At 41.2% G+C, this 17008-nt stretch overlaps 1 protein-coding gene across 2 annotated transcripts in view; it reads left to right on the top strand.

Annotated features, from left to right (window-relative positions):
• Positions 1-1592: 1592 nt before the first annotated feature.
• Positions 1593-17008, top strand: part of Grem2 (gremlin 2, DAN family BMP antagonist) — a 99415-nt gene continuing 83999 nt past the window's right edge. The window contains exon 1 of one of the 2 annotated variants that reach the window (XM_036202238.1): positions 1593-2380. The gene's annotated coding sequence lies outside the window, so the exon portion shown is untranslated. The remainder of the gene's footprint in view (positions 2381-17008) is intronic. The other variant, XM_036202237.1, reaches the window with a different exon arrangement.

A 17008-nucleotide genomic window follows, 5' to 3' on the forward strand; every position in this document is an offset into this window, starting at 1 on the left:
CCTTTCTTTTCTTTTGTTGGGACAGAGAGTAGCAAGGTTTTGATATGTAGCCCAGGCAGGCCTGGGACTCAAGGTCCTCCAGCCTTGCCCTTCCAAATTCTAAGCATATAGGCATGTTATCTGTGCCTTTTCACTATTCATGACTCCATTGTACTGTCTCTCTAGTGATATGAGCAGCTATAATGAGTTCTGAGTATCATCAAAATAAAATGACTTGCTTTATTGGTTATTATTATTGTTGTTGTTTTGTCATTATTTGTAGGTGATCCCTATTTGTATTTACCCTAAAAGGCAGTTCTAAAACAAGGGATTGATAAATTACTTGCATATATGACTAGTCTTGAAATAATGTGTACAATGATTATCAGGTTAGATGACTGAGACCATGTTGATAGCTTTTCTGGACAGAGGGTGGCAGTGATCAGAAGCTGCTACATTACTTCTTCAGCTACCTTTGGTTTGGCTAGTTAGTGTGGGAAAAAACTCCAAGATAACAGAAGGGAGGCCGTCACATCTTCCAGCTCTGTTGCCTTCAGTAAGACGCTATCTTCTTCTGACTCGTCCCCTGTAAAGTCTGGAGATTCTTGGCTGGCTAGGTTGGTCCATTCTGAAAAACAGCTTTGCAGTTAAGGATACTTGGGATGTATACAAATGGGAAAAGAAAGCAGGTAAGATGTTCGTTGGTAACAAATTTCACAAACTTACTATCTTCTATGATTTTGAAGTGACGTGTGCTCTCTGAGCTGGCTGAAGCCAGACTGTCAGATTTTAATAAGGTCTACAAAAGTAGAAAATTCTGGGAGAGAAACTGTCAAGTCAAGAGTCAAAACGGAGCTCTGTGGTTTCAGAAGCCCAGAAATCTGTTATCAAAATTTCCATGAGCATCACTGAACCTTATTTGGAAGGAAGACCATAGGAGGCTGTTTTATAAAATATGGTGAAACCTTATTTTATTTTAATTCTCCCAGCTCAGTACCTAAGGTCTGAAATTTTTCTTGGGCCTTTTTTCCATTTAGGGGGTCAAAGGTTTATCTCAGTGCACATATGCAGATGACAATTTTCCACCCAGGTGCCTTTGTCATTGGAGTCACACGGAGGTTCAGTGCTTAAAAGGTCAATGGAGACCAAAGAACCCTGCAGAAAGGAAGCCAGCATCCAGCAAGCATCATGGTGAACTGGTCTCACATGCCTAGTTCAAGTATACAAGAATTAGTCTATGTTCTCTGGATGCTGAAGTGTTTGATTCATATTAGAGATCTCTGCATTCAAAAAACAAAAACAAAAAAATTAGGGAGAACAATGACTAATGCAGTATGTGGAAGAGAAAATGCAAATGTTGGATATTTTGCACCGCGTTCAATTAAAAATTTTGTTACTAGTTAAACTCACTTTTGGCCACGGGGTTCAGCTTGCCTTTAACCAGCGTCTGTTATTCAAAACAAAAAGAGTCTGGTTCTATGTGCTCGTGTGTGTGTGTGTGTGTGTGTGTGTGTGTGTGTGTGTGTGTGTGTGTGTGTGTGAGAGAGAGAGAGTGAGAGAGAGAGAGAGAGAGAGAGAGAGAGAGAGAGACTGAGACTGAGATTCTACATGCTTCACATTTTGAGTCCATCCTAAAGAGGGAGATCTGAAGGTATGAGTGGTTTTTGCGGGCTAAGAGGATGTTGGATTTCTCTACATGACAAGCTTTGCATTGGAAGTCTGCTAAACAAAATGTGAAGAGCTGCCCACAAGGTTGTAAATCCCCAGTCTGCAGGGAAGAATGGAGAAACAGGACGAGCGACCCAAGTGTGTGTGTGGCTCTAATGTTTGTGGGTTAGATGATGAGACGCCAGAGCTGAGTGAAGCCGAGAAGGAGGGGGTGGCTGGTGTGATTTGTTTGGTGTTCCGAGCCAATAGAAATCCCAGCCTGTGATAATATCCCCACGCAGCGCCGAGAGGACACAGTGCTGTCTCCAGCTCCTTCCACATTTGCAGGCGCGGCCGGGACGCGCTCCGCCCTCTGCGCGCTCGGCTTGCCTCTGCTGGCTCCGCACACCAGGCGCTGCTTCCCCGGCCTCCTGCCGAACTAGGCTGCGACTGCCCCGGGCGATCCTGTGCACACCTCGCTGTGGATCGTGTCATTCACACAGAGGAGAGCGACAGAGCGACAGGGAGACACACAAGGGACCCCAGGAGAAGGCTTTCATCCCGTCATTGCAGGTACGCGGTTTGTCACGACTGATCTGACGCGCACAGGTTTCCACCTTCTGCCTTCCCAAGGAAACTAAGGTGGATTCACGTCTGTCTGTGGGGCTGGTGCGCAGAGAAGCACTGAGCGAGTGCCCTCCTGAGTTCTTCCCGGTAGTTGGTTACGTTGCTTCTGTGTGGTTGCAGTCACCAGGTGGGTCAACCTATTCAACCTATTGGATTCTACGTAGGTGGAGAGCGGAGACCTTTAAACTTCACCGAGATCTTTCTTTATAAAATAACTCAAGTACCTACATATTGTTATGTGGGACCCCTTGATGATTTCCATTACAATGATGACCCATTGCAAGTCAAGCATCCTGTGATTGTTTAGAGAACAGGCTTTGAATATTGTCCGCCTATGTGCTCCTTGTAGAATCAGGAAGCCAAAGACATGGGCATGGTCTTGATTTCTTAAGCATGTGGCCAAGTAGATCGAGCCTCATGGTTGAAATATCACTATATCTTTAGACTGTCTGAAGGAGAAAAGGAAAGAAGCGAGGCAGCAATTTTAAAACGTAGTCGTCTTATTCTTACCTTCATTGATGAATTAAAAACACATTTCTCTTTCAGAACCCTCCACAGGATGAGTTCCTAACTCTCTCAAATTAGGTTAAAAACATACGAATTGATTCCAGCACTCAAGATGCTAAAACAGGAGGATTGTGAGTTCCAGGCCAGCCTGGACTGCATAGTTTAAAAATATGAACTGGAGAACTTTGCACTAAATATAACCATTTTCAGGCAATGCCAATTCATAGCTCTGTTTTATTTAATCATCAGGCTTATGGATTTCTCCCTGTTTATTTTTGAGGTGAAAGTTTTGTGTGGGCGTGTGGAGGAGTGACAGAACAGCTATTTTCCTGGGTTTTCGCCATCTTTGATTCACAGTTTTGAAGTTGGTTATGTAATTTTTTCCCATGTTGATTACTTATGATTAAATTAACATGACTTAATCAGTTCCATCTTCCCGGAAAAGCCAAAGGGACTGAGTAACTCTGATAAAAGATTGGCCCTGTTTGGAGCAGTCCTCAAGAGCTGATATTCATGGCCCCCATCCTCTGTAAGAAGTGCTCTTCCTGGTGTGGCAAACATACAGAGCAGGGACCTCTTCAGGATGACATGCAGGTTTGGGTAACCAGAAGCAGTGTCCCAATAGCATTCCTCCAGCCGGCTCCTAGTACTTCCTGGGAGTGGTGACCCATTCATTGATAGTTGGCCTATCCCCTCCTTGGTATCTAAGCTTTAGCACTGTCCTTATCCCAAATCTTGTGCCTGGCCAAGCAAGATAAGGAAGTTATAAGAAAGCTATTCACTTTGCATATCACCATGGAGAATTTAAGTTGACCCATTTTTATTTAATCAGATGAATGTGTTCTTTCGTCATTAAGAAGAATGCATGCGTAGCTCTACCATGGAGATAGGAAAATAACACATTTTTGCCCTTTGACTAAAATGAATGATCACAGGGGCATTTTTTTTTTAAAGTCATGACAAGCAGTAGATGTGCTAAGCAGATACTATGTTTAAGAAAGTACATATTAGTGCTATAGGTAAACATGTCTTGCATTTTATATCACCAGAGGAATGATTGTAAAATGTTCACTAATTAATGCATGTAACTGAACCAACTTAAGTCTTTTGTAGTTAAAAGTTATTATTATTATTGTCGTTGTTGTTGTGTGTTTGTATGGAATGCATATGTGAATATCTTTAGGGAGTTACATCTGTCCTTTCAAAGTGGAATCTTGAGCTCAAACTCAGGTCCTCAGACTGGTACAACTGAGTCATCCTGGAAGTTTTATTGTGAGCATTTGCGCATCTTCTATAAATCATTTCTTCTTGCCATTCAACTCTAAAGCCATGCTGGGTGTGTTGGTATTGCCTAAGTAAGAATCTGAATACATTCACTTGTTTAGTCTGATACATTTGGGGCTTTTCAAATATATGTATTGATCTGGATAAAGGCAGGGACTATCAGCATATATATGTGCACATAGTGTTTTGATTATTCTCTGTCTTATGCTATCATTTTTATGGAGAGAGCTACTCCAATGCTCATTCTCTGTAAGTCTCACAATAGCTAGCCAGAGCTCTAGATTTCTTCAAACTATGTTTGGTATAGTTTAACCAAATCATAGGCCCTTAAATATTTTAAAATACCTCTATCTTAGCTCTCTTCTGGTCCAAGAGAATGGTGCTGAATCCTGATTTGAGTCCTGGGTTCTCTTGATATGAGATAACTGGCCTGCCTGGGTCAAGGGCAGACTGTGAGAGACTGCAGTCTGCCAGGCACACTGCAGACTGGGCCAGCCAAGTTTGTGCTGTGACAGCATATATGCCAAGTGGCAAGCAAGAGCCCAGTGTTAGACTCCTTTAAGCAGTTAGGAGAACAGTAATGAATTATTTCAAACCAAGAAAATGTGCCTAGTATTGGGATTCTGACAAGTCCCACAAAGGACCAGCATGTAAGATGAATTGCTTAGAAGAGGAAGACATGTAATTATAAATTTGATCTATGGTGGCATCTGCTTCTTCAATTACCTGGTTTTCCTCCTATCACATAACTCTTGTCTCTAAGAATTGTACACGTGGACTTAATAATGTATAAAAGCAAACCTGATCACATATCAGGCTTAAAAAAATGTAGTCCTAAGACCAATCATGACAACACTAACCTACCACTGTGGCATACTTGCCATTGCCAACACTTCTAGTAGGAAAACCCCCCTTGACTGCCCAGCACATCAACAGGACCAGCCCTTGGTGGAGCATTAATTTGTTGAGATGAGTCCCAGAGCCGTGTGGGAGTTGAATGGGTGGAGAATGAGATGTTTCACACAGCAAGAATGTGGAGTGGGATTCTGTGATGGTGGGCAGCCTCAAATGAGACCCAGGAGCTGCAGGGAAAATGAACCTATTTCCTCTGGGGATCTTCAAGGATATACACTTGATGAGATGCCCTGAATATTTTCAACGCTCTTTCCTGTGTTCCCAGGTACAACACACACACACACACACACACACACACACACACACACACACACACACACACACACACAGGTGTGGGGTTGAAATCAACAGGTTTGATGTGCTGACAAGTCTGGGCCTCTCAGCCAGAAGGGGGCAGCATGCAAACTCAGAAGTAAAGGGCCACCTCTTGTCCATGCGCTTACACCAATTTCCCAATGGCTACAGTTCAAGTTTCAAGTTTCTGTAGCCTTCTCCCTCTGGAAAATACAGTCCAGAGTCTTATGAAGAGGTATGTCACCCAAGGGGATTGTTGCTAGTTTTGCTTCAGAATTGGAGTTGCCTGAAATAAGGAGAGCAACAAACTATTATTAGTGAGCCCAGCTTCTAAGTGTCTTTTAGCTAGCTTCACCTGTTGATTCTACTCAAGCACTCTAACTTTTAGGAGATGAAAGACCGGGAAACCAAATACAGGGACGGGAGGAAGAGAAAGAATGGGCTTCCTCGAGGTTTCACCAAGAATAATAGCTGGTTTTTGTTTGTTCCTGCTGCTGCTTCATCAGCAGAACCAAACATTATTGTAAGCATGTCTCAAGTGTAAGTCCAAGGCCTCTGCACAATCAGTCATACTTTTGGAATCTGAGCTTTTCAAAGTAGAGATGTGAAATAAGCTGTATCAGTGGTAGCCAGAACCTCAGACATGCTAACAAAAACAAGACTCAGGCATCTATCTTTAAGAGCTCAGAGATGCTTAAACCTTGCCATTCCCAACTATAGTCGAATTCCTGGCTATTGGGATTTATTGCTGTCTTTATCAGATGGCTCAGAGAGCGCATGCTCTAAATGTTCATAGAAGAAAGAATACATTGCTCTTACGGGGTATAACTGGCAGTGATGACTTCTAAGTGGACAGGTGTCCTCATTAGGTGTCATTTAGCAGTGTAGATGTGTTAGCTTTGGCAGATGCCGTCTCTTTGATTCATCCACCATACAAATCACGACTGTACGTGAGGGCTCAGGGAGGGGCTCAGAATGAGGCTTTGGAAGCCACACAAGATCACAGAGCAGTCTCCTTCTGGGAAATCTACGGCTCCCTGTGAGTGAGAAGGCCTGGGGTCCACTGGGCTAGGGACAGATGCCTCAGAGCAAAGGAAGCCAAGGTAGTTTTGTCAAAATAGCATGGCTCCAAGCTCATAGGGTGGATTACAGGAGGCTCAGGGAACTGCCCATGTGTGCTGAATGAGACCTTTGAAAGCATTCATATCTACTTTTTTCCTAGGGCCACTGTACTCTGCTGGAGGTGTGGTGCCCTTGAAACAAAGAAAAGAGGTTTTCAAGGACAAAATCAAGATTCCTTAGTGTCTGGGAGAAGAGTAGGGTCACTGTGCATCTGTCTCCTCCTTCATTTAAAGCTGGGTTGGTTTCTCTCTCACTCTTGCTTGCTGTCTAGAACTGTGTGTGGTGTCTTGATGCTGGAGAAGCTCTGTGGGAGGGGAGAGATTTTTTCAGGGCCCTCCCGTCGGAACCAAGCACACCTCTGGAAGAATAGAGCATAGCAAGGGAGAGAGAAATGACTAATTCCAGAGACTGGGAAATTGTCTAAGATTTATCACCTCTCATCTAAGACCCAGAACCTCAACTGTTGCTTTTCAGTTTACTGTGGCTTAGCACCCCACCCCCAATCCTCTCAGATAGTCAAATGAACCACAGTCTGTGTCTCTCTTTTTTTAAGCTTACATTGAAATTTAAAAAAAACAAAAACAAAAACAAAAAACTTATAGTAAGAGCATTCTAGCTGGTACAATAACCCTAGTAAGAGGACATATTTGTGGAAACAGTTCCCTAAAAAGCCTTTTCTGAATCTTTCATGCAAGAAATTGGAAATTGAGGGAATGCATAGCTTTAGGGAAGTTCTCTAGAGGGGAAGAATGTGAAGAACATGAGGCCAAGACTACAAATACTCCCAAAAATGACTCTCATGTTTTGGGTTTACACATGTCCTAGCCTAACACTCTCCTCCACTGTACTTCATTTAGTTTCAGAGCAGGTGGGAGGGAAGACATTGGGCAGGGGACCACCTGACTAGTTCATATGAAATTCAAAGTTGACATCATTCAGTTCAAATATTGTCTGCCTTAAAACTTGGCTCTTTAGCTGTGACTCACAGCTGAAAGGAAGGTAGATTGTTCATCCATGAAAAAGCATTTGCCTCTAACTGCTTTACTGCAGTTATATAACAGTGTAACATGAATGTCATTATATTTACTAATTACATTATTTGCATTGGGGGAAAGCTGATAGACAGACTTATATTTAATGAGAATTGCATAGTTGTAATAATGAGATTTTTTTTCACCAATCACCTCTGCTAGGAATCTAAATTTCATTAGATTTTCAAGAGATCTTTAATTTCCCCTTATTCCTCATTTGAAAACCTATAATTCGTATAACATTTGGTAAGTGCATGCCACATGCCAGATGATTAAAAAAACACATAAAAACTTCAGGTATTAATAAGAGTGTTTGTGTAACCACAGCATTAAATAACTACAAATTCATTCAATCATATAAGCATATATTTCACAGATACCTATTGAACTTCTTTGTGCAATAACATTAGAATTATATGTGTGCTTTTAATAGTGATTTAGGTGTATATCCAAATGAGTGTATTCGTTACATGCCCAAGCTATATTTCATAGAGTAAATGTATAAGAACATACTGAGCCTTCAGTTTATTTGAGAGCTGTAGCTGTGGCAGTCTCTTGAGCAAGAGCATTCTTCATGTCTTGGGACCAGATTCTATACTCAAAGAGATTACTCAAAACTGTTTCTCCTTAAACCTTTGATTAACACAGAGGTATGGATTTTAGGAATGTATATTTAAGACTTATCGCAACAAAGAATATGAGTCTCATTTCCTCCTTTGGAGCAGGCAGACTAGAAATGTCATTTGGTTTCAGAGAATGAAATCATAGTAATACTTTCTTGATCTAGAAGAGCATTATCATATTAATACTTTTACTTTCTTGATCTAGAAGAGTGTTATCTAGATATTGTAAAAAAACAAAACAAAACAAAACAAAAAAACAAAAAAAATAAAAAAATAAAAACTTAACCTGGCAAAGTAAGGCAATTTGGTTTCCATGCTCCATGCTCCATGCTTACACATTTCCAGAAAGCCTACCATTCCTCCTGAGTTCTTTACACTGAGACAATGAGAATGCATCATTATGTCTCATCCCACCTCTGACTTCAGGTCTATACTCTTTCCTCTGTCAAAGCAGCAGCATCAATTGTGACTTTGCTAAATATTTTATAGATATCGTGCAGTTTTTACAAAAGTTCTAGCTATTATTATTGTCATCATCACCATCATCCCCATTTTATAGACAGACTTAATCAAGACTTCAGGCTTTCAGAATGTCACATGTTAGAACTGGATAGATAGCTCAGTTGGTAAAGAATTTACCTTGAGTTCAACCCCTAGAACCCACAGGGCAGAGTGTGCTTATACCTCCATAGCTGAGGAGACAGAGAAAAGTAGATCCCTGTGCTTGCCAGCCATCCAACCCCTCACCCGTTTGGTGAGCATGAGGCCAATGAGAGATGCTGTCTCAAAAATCAAGGAAGATGGCATCTGAAAAACAACACTTGAAGTAGTCTCCTGGCTTACACACACACACACACACACACACACACGACATTCACCTACACAAAGAATCTTATGAATCAAGCTGTTGTAGACCTTCAGTTTCAAACCCACCTTCCTTGACTTTCATTCAGATATTCCTAAGTAGGTATTAAGAAGGTGCTATCTACAGAAAACTCTGCAAGGATATAGGTTATCACAGTAAAGAAGATAAGATTCCTTTAAGAGGTCAGTATCATAGGAAAAAACAAACATATTTGGTGGGAGTCATAATCCAGAACACTCTGAAAATGTAGTGGGAATTTTACCTTATTATCAAGGCTGCCTGACTACCGAAGTCTATTCATTATAGTAGTTTATATCTTTTCTTTACTCCAGTCTAAATTCATTCTACATACTTCATCCAACTGAGCATGGGTTGTGACTTCCTGTTTGATATTTTGCTTACAACTTCCACTCACTTTCAAATGGTCCTGGAGGACAGAGACTGTTTCTTATTCAAAGTTTTATTTCCCAGACCAGAACTGGTACATAACAAACTGTATCTGGTCTGAATCCACTACTATCCAGCTACACCTAATTTAGAGCTGTCCTTTATCTCCTAGGAGATATGGTCTCCAAATGCTTCAAACATACATATCTACCAGAAACTAAACAAATGAAAAACTCCATCATCTGTCCTGGGATCAGTTCTCTCTCTCTCTCTCTCTCTCTCTCTCTCTCTCTCTCTCTCTCTCTCTCCCTCCCTCCCTCCCTCCCTCCCTTTCTTCCTTCCTTTCTTTTCTTTCTCTTTCTTTTTTTCCTTCCTTCCTTCCTTCCTTCCTTTTTTCCTTTCCCCATTCCTCCCTCTCTCTTTCCTTCCCTTTTTCTTTTTCTTTCTTTCCCACTCCCTCCTTCCCCTCTCCCCCTCCCTCCCTCCTTCTCTCCCTCCCTCCATTCTTTCCTTTCTTGCTTTTTTGCCTTAATTTACCTAACCTCTTAATGCTTTAAAATGATTGTTTTGGTAAGAAAGTCAAGTGAACATTAAAAATCAGTTCTCTTTGCAAACATATCTCACCATTTAAACATTAAATATATGAAGTCAACTATTCTGACGGATTTTTTTTCCCAAGTGAAGGAAAATGTCATAGCTGATACTGAGGCACTACTGTGAGTTTATCCTCCATTCCCAGGAGACTGTGCAGATTGGTTGTAACATTTTGGAACACATGCCATTTTCTGACATTTCGTTGTTAAGTTTGAAAGTTAAGAAATTTCTGCTGGTGAAAAAGAAAGAGATAATGTCAATGAAACTTTGGAATACCATCATTGATTTTAGATGGAAAATGTAGGAGAAACTGGAGATTTTAATGAGACTAATTTGCTCTGTATTATTTTCAGACAGCATGTCATTGTTGTTTTTTGTTGTATGAGGTCTTGCTATGCCACTCAGGCTAGACCAGAATTCACAGATCTGGCTCTCTAATCTCAGCTCCTGAGTACTAGGACTGCAGATGTGAAGCACTGTGTCTAATTTAGAGGGCATGTTTTAAAAGATTCAGGTTTTGTTTTTTTTTTCTTTTCTTTTCTTCTTCTTCTTTTTTTTTTTTTGCTTTCAAAGTCTTATGAAAATTCAGGGGCACTGTGAACAGAATGGGCTCAAATGGGGTAAGAATTACATCTTTTATTCTATGGTCGGTAGTTGAAATATCCTACCGAGCAACACATGCATCAGACAATAGTAGTGTTGACACAGTTGTGGAGGGAAAAAAAAGCTATTTTAATGTTATGCTTATACATATCTCCTAAAACATCCCTGACATTCTTCTTTACCTCAAACCATCATATCCTTTAGTGCTAGCATTATTCAGATGCTTTTATTTATTATTATTATTATTATTATTATTATTATTATTATTAATTGTGTAAATATATGGGCATATCTTTAAATATCCTATATTTTATTAGTGTAGAATCATTCTGAGAAGTATTCTTTGGACTTTAACCATCATAAAATGTGGTCTTAGGGAACAAAATTTAAAAACCTCATTCAACAGGTAGTAAGTTGGGCTTATTAGATGGCAGCTTTCCAAACACTTGCAATTGCCATTATTGGAAATGTGAGCCAAAATATTTGTGCTAGAGGATAGGATGGATGGGATCTGGTTGAATGGGGCATGCATCTCACACAGAGTTAGGTCTTGGTGGCACTAGCCACCATGGAAGCTCAACATACTCAGAAAAAAAAAAAAAAAGGAATGTAGACAGACTGTCTCTCCTCTTAATTTCTCGGGCTTGAGCCAGATGGCTATGTCACAAAAGAAGAGTCCTTATCAGAATACCTCATGGCACATGTCTTTATATTTTTAACATTTGGTCTTAAACATCAATAGTTTCCAGTAAGATAAATTATATGACTCAGGGTCATAGTTAACAGTCAGGTACAGCTTGTGTCCTGAAAAGTGAGAATCTGTCTATATTCAGAGCCCTATTACTATATCCAAGTGCTGTTTTCATAATTTTATTTTCTCTCCTGCACTATCAGCTTTTGAAGGAGCTGTTTTATTCTCATCTTTATATCTTTAATATGTTGCATTATACCTGAATTATGATGTCGAATGTTTAGCAAGTAAATGAATAACAATACTACATGTAGAAGTCACCATTGTTACAGAAAGAATGTCTGCATTTTTTAAAAATAATAAATTGTGGGGAAATAATATAAAAAATGTTTCTGGTTTTATTCAGTTTAGATCTGAAATATTCTCCCAAAGACCATGTTCTGAACTGGAAAGGTGACCTAGTCAAAAGCTCAGTTATTATTGTTCTTGGTATAGTTAATATTATCATTATTGTTGTCATTGTTATTACTATTGCCCAGGCTTTGAATATTAATGAAATAGGCATCAGAATGGATGTCCATGAAGGTTTCCTAAAAGAACAACAGTTCATCACTCTAAGTACTTTGGAACTGAGCCTTCAATTTTGTAAACTGAGATAAATAAGTCAGAGTGTTTGGGTCTCAATTTTATCTTTGAAGTAGAAAGAATAATTATTTGGAAGAAGAGCTAATCAGGCGCTCTTCACAGAACCATTGATTCATTCAACAAGTATTTATGGAGCTACGGCTAGACATGGCAAGAGATCAAAAGATGGACCATGTTTTGAAGGAGCTTAGAGTCCATGAGGAAGGCAAGACATGTGTGTCAACAATAAGGACACAAGGTGAAGAGTGGAGAGCACTACTAAGAGAATTGTGCAAATGAAGTCTCCTGAGTTTGGGGGAAGCAAAATGCAATTTCCACGGAAGTCTTCAGGAACAGTCCTTGAGAACTGGGCAGACCCTACTGTGGGCTGCTGTCATCATTTTCTTCCTCTTCTTGGCATGTTTCATGTGATTGATGTGTTATAAATCCTAGAGCTTTAGACAGGGATATAACTTATTTAGTCTGCTGGTTTTATAGCCATGATAGCATTAGCACAGAAGTCTCTTGTTTTTCAAATCTACAAGCTGGTTGTTCATTGTAGAACTAGTGCTCGAATACAGGCTCCCTCCCCACCATCCTTTCTCCTATACAAAGCTCCCTTACAGGACCCTACTGTTAAGGAGCCTAAATCAACAGAGCATGAAATGCTACAAAGCAATTTTCACAGAGGTCCAAGGTACAGACTGTCAGAAGTTGCCCAAGCTGGGAAAAGCACTGCAGTTGATGACAGTAGATTTCATAGAAAATTTTATTGTTGTTTAAATAGGATCTTTGCTTCCCACTGTTCATTTCAGCACTAACTCATCTCAGAGCTTAGACTCCCCAAGGCTGAGCTCCAGTGAAATGGCCCCAATCTCTTCTAGAAATCCAGCAGTGCCTTCATCTGGGCTGGGGCTAACTCAGCAGTGGCAGCCGCTGCCACTCCCTCATGACTTTTCAGGCACTGTAGTGAGTTTGGGATTCCCTACGTGAGAGCAAGGACTCTCCTCCTCCCTTCTGTTTGGACTAAAGGATTTGTATGGCATTAGAATGGATTATCTCTGTGATACATGTGCTCAAGTTGTCTCCCACTCCCAAACCACTGTCTCCTATAGTCCAAATGCCTTATTTGGACCGGCTTATTTGATCATACTTAGAATTCCTTTAACTAGCAGATGAAACCTCTGGATAGGACTCAGGAACGAAATGCATCTGTCAGAGTCTACCCCTACTTGTTTGTGGAAGGTCACTCTCTGGAGAGAAGCACTCTGCTCTTCTTAGACAGGCAGGTTGGTAGATTGTTTTTCTCCCTGGTTTACTTCCGGAAGCACATATGCCACAGGCAGAAATCCCCATAGGAAAAGATCCCCAGTAGATAGTGGATGCACTCTTCAACCACACTCTATTGGATGATAAGTGGATGGATGGGTGGGTAGGAAGATGGATGGACAGGATGACGAATGGACAGGCAGATTGGCTGGAGGAGATACTGCAGCCCAGTGTTCCCAGATGACTATGACACTCAGCAGGCAGATGGGCTTTTCATAGTGGAGCAAGTATCATCCTTTGAAAGGGCAAGTAGACAATTAATTCTAGAAGAGGAAGCAGCAGGGAGTGGAGGAAAGATGAAGCAGAGTGTGTCCAGAGCTGAGCACCCATATTTCATGGTGGCTTTATTCACACTTATCATCCAACTCCAGTTAAGGTGACATAAAGAAGTGTGCCTGTGAAAAAATAGAACAACTAATACCCAAGTTTTATTTTTTTTATAGAAATTGGGAGCAAACATTTTCAATTCTATTTTTGGAGTTGACTGAGACGGCACTGCAGATGACTGATGTGGGAATAGGCACCATATGGATTTGTACAAAGGGAAGAAAATAATCCCCAGTTGTAAAAATATCTTTGGTTTTCATACGGGTGATATGTGCCCACATGGTTCTGTCAGGTGGTTTTGCTATAAGAGATTATTCCTGGACTAATAGAAAAATGTCCTTTTATAGTGGTTGTACGTTTTCCCAGATTATCACTGTGGCATGCAAAATCTCACAACTTCAGAAATTCAAAAGATCAAAGGCAGAGAGGCCACTGAGGCCTCTATACTCACCACACACCAGCACAATAGTTTGGCTACTGGAAATGCTTTTCATGGCAACACAAAAGTGTACTTTTGTAATCACCAAAAATTGCTGTGAAAGCTGATATGCGTTCCTAATTCTTACCTTGGATATTGCCTTTGTTTTCTGGTGGCGGTAAAGTTCAGATTGTATCCATATGATGAGAACATTGGCCAACTAAGGTTTGGAGCTCTTGAACTGATATTAACTGCACTAGGCTTGGACTGATTTTCTGTTTCAAATGACAGCCAAAGCTATCAAATCAACCCAGCGATATTTATTAGGATGGCTTCTGAATATAGAGTGTGATTCATGACAGAGACTAATCTAGCAAAAGGGAAGGAGAAAATGCTTTCCATCTGCATAGCCCCCTCAGTAGCTGGCATGGGGTAGACATTTAGACCACGTTCTGTGGATGCTTGAAAAACTTACAACATGCAGATTGGAAGTAAGGATCCCTGTCAAAACATGACAAAGTTATAGACGGCACCAACACATTGGTCTCTGGTTTAGAATGTAAGCCCTTTTGTCAAAGTTCGGATTTTGGCATGTTTCACCGATTTTTATTTGGATTTCTGAGTGTGCCAGGCACTAGAAGTATAAAACAAACAGGATATAGCCCTATCTTGCAGTGCCTCCCTGCTCACTTGTGAAACAAACATGTGAATAAAATCATAGCAAGTAAACAGTGCAGGCAAGAGCTGCGGCTATAACTCAGTTGTCAAATGCTTGCCTAGCATGTGTCAGGCCCTGCATTCAATCCCCAGGACCGCTAAATAATGAGGTATAATGTGTAAAATAATCTGAATACATACTTGTAATCTCAGCATACGGGAATGTGAAGGAGGAGGATTACTGCAAATTCCAGGCTAATCAGGGCTACTATCAAGGCTCTGTGTCAAAAATCAAAAAAACAAAACAAAAAACATCAAAAACAAACAAACAAACAAACAAACAAGGGCTTTTGGAGAGGTGGCTCAATGGCTAAGAATGCTTGCTGCTCTTCCAGACAACCTGAGTTCTGTTCCCAGCACCCATGTCTGGCATCTCATAGCCACCTGTAGCAGCTCTAGGGAATATAGTACCCTCATCTGGCTTCTGCAGGCACCTGCATGTGTGTGGTACACACACACACACACACACACACACACACACACACACACACAATGTGTGTGGCCATCCCCATCCCCATCCCACCACCACTACCACCACCATGACCACCATCAAAATAGTCTAGACAACCTGTGAGCAAACCAAATGGGAACAGGGTGAAAATGAGAATTGTGAGTCACTAGTTTCACTTAGCAAGGATTGTCACACAAGCAAGCATCATGCTGGAGAACAAAGCCAGCTCGTTGTCCTCTGCAGTCAACTGTATTGGTTGTCACATGTCACTTTGGCATGCAGTCCCACCCCCATGAAGATTCTGTGACATATCAGTGCTTAGAGTTGCTGGCAGCCGTACCATGCCGACGATTTGCAGGCTTGTGCCTCAAAAGTCACCTTTGCAGCCTGCGCTCTTTGCTCTAAGCTCTGGCTGTTGTCTTCTGCTGTTCTCTTGAGCCAAAGGCCTTGATCTGGCCTTTTTCTTTTATTTCTTGAAGTCCTGTAACTACAATCATAAAGATCCAAAGATTATTGGAATCCAAGCAAGTCACCTTCAGGTACAGTTCTTTGGAAAATGTGTGGTCCGAAGAAATGTGCCACAGTAACATCACCATGCTCTTTGTTTCTTCTTCCATATCTGGTGCTGGCTGGATTTTAGTGTAGAAGAAAGCAGGGCAGGCAGGTGTGGTGTGTCCAGTCTCTATGTACTTGAACACCAGCCAGAATGGAGGATTGGAAAAGTGACTGCCCAGAGGTCAGATTCCTTTCCTTTTGGTCCCCGCCCCCCTCCCGCCCTTCTCCTCCACATATGTACAAGGAGCTAATCAAATGTTTATTTTTCTATCAGAGCACAAGTATGGGTACATCTACGTGACTAGTGGCAGCTGAGTTGAAACCCTATTTCATAACAAGGCCTTTGCTGAGTGCTTTAAACTGCACTCGACAGCATGTTAAAAACAGACCATTCACCTTGTAAAACCAGGTTGGTGCACAGAAGCGACCTTTGGGAAGTAACAAGTGGGACAATTAAGGTTAGGATGGGCCCCTGAAGAAACAAAGCAGTACTCCTGAACACAAGTAAGTTTTCCTTCATCAAAAACGATGCATGAAAAGATGCATTTGATTCGGGGTTCAGCATTATATTGGAGGAAAGAAAGATCATCTCTCGACTGGATTCAGGAATGACCCCGATGCCATAGTAACAAGTACAATAAAGTCAGTGTCTATTGTTCAGTAAGGCACACCAAGAGTACTAACTGCCTCCATGATAGCCACAACTAATTTGGAACTTATCATGCCAGGAACCAAGGTAAATTGTTCAAATGTATTGCAGACTGCCAGCAAGCCTTGTTAGTTACCCTTGTTCCTCAGAAGCAGAGTGTCAAGTTGTCTGTCCTTCATCAAAAGAAAGCCCTGTGACTATAAACCACCAAAGCACTTGTTCTTGCCCTTCATGCTGCTCTCTGAACCAGGCTCATTAGTAAATGCTAAATTTGATCTTATTTACTTTTCAAAGCAACTCCAAGAGCCAGGTCTCATTATTACAACTGAAAGTCCAAAGCCACGCTGCCAATAGTGAGGAGCTGGCATTCAGACCAAGTTCCCTTTGCTCTCTGTCCATTTGCTAGGCCTGCTCCAGACACCTCCAGGCTCGGGCCCAGGTTGCCTTCCCACCGGGTTTTCTGGAGTCTAGAATCCTTTAATAGGGAGTAACACTTTTGTTTCATAAGTCAGAATATGATTTGGAAAATGAACTATTATAGGGATATTTAAAGATTGATCCAAAAGCGAACCTGAATTGCCCAAATTTGCACACAAGAGGGGACACAAGGGAAATGGTGACATGGAAGGGACAGGTCACAACTGTGAGAAGGCAAAATGTCAAGAAAAGGAGCCTGAGTGTTGGTGAAGTGGACACACACTTTGTCCATACCTCCAATGTGGGCTAAGCTGCCATGCACATGCTGATATGTGTATGAACTAGATTTAGA

This window comes from Onychomys torridus, chromosome 11 (assembly GCF_903995425.1).
Source record: "Onychomys torridus chromosome 11, mOncTor1.1, whole genome shotgun sequence".
Taxonomy (NCBI): Eukaryota; Metazoa; Chordata; class Mammalia; order Rodentia; family Cricetidae; genus Onychomys; species Onychomys torridus.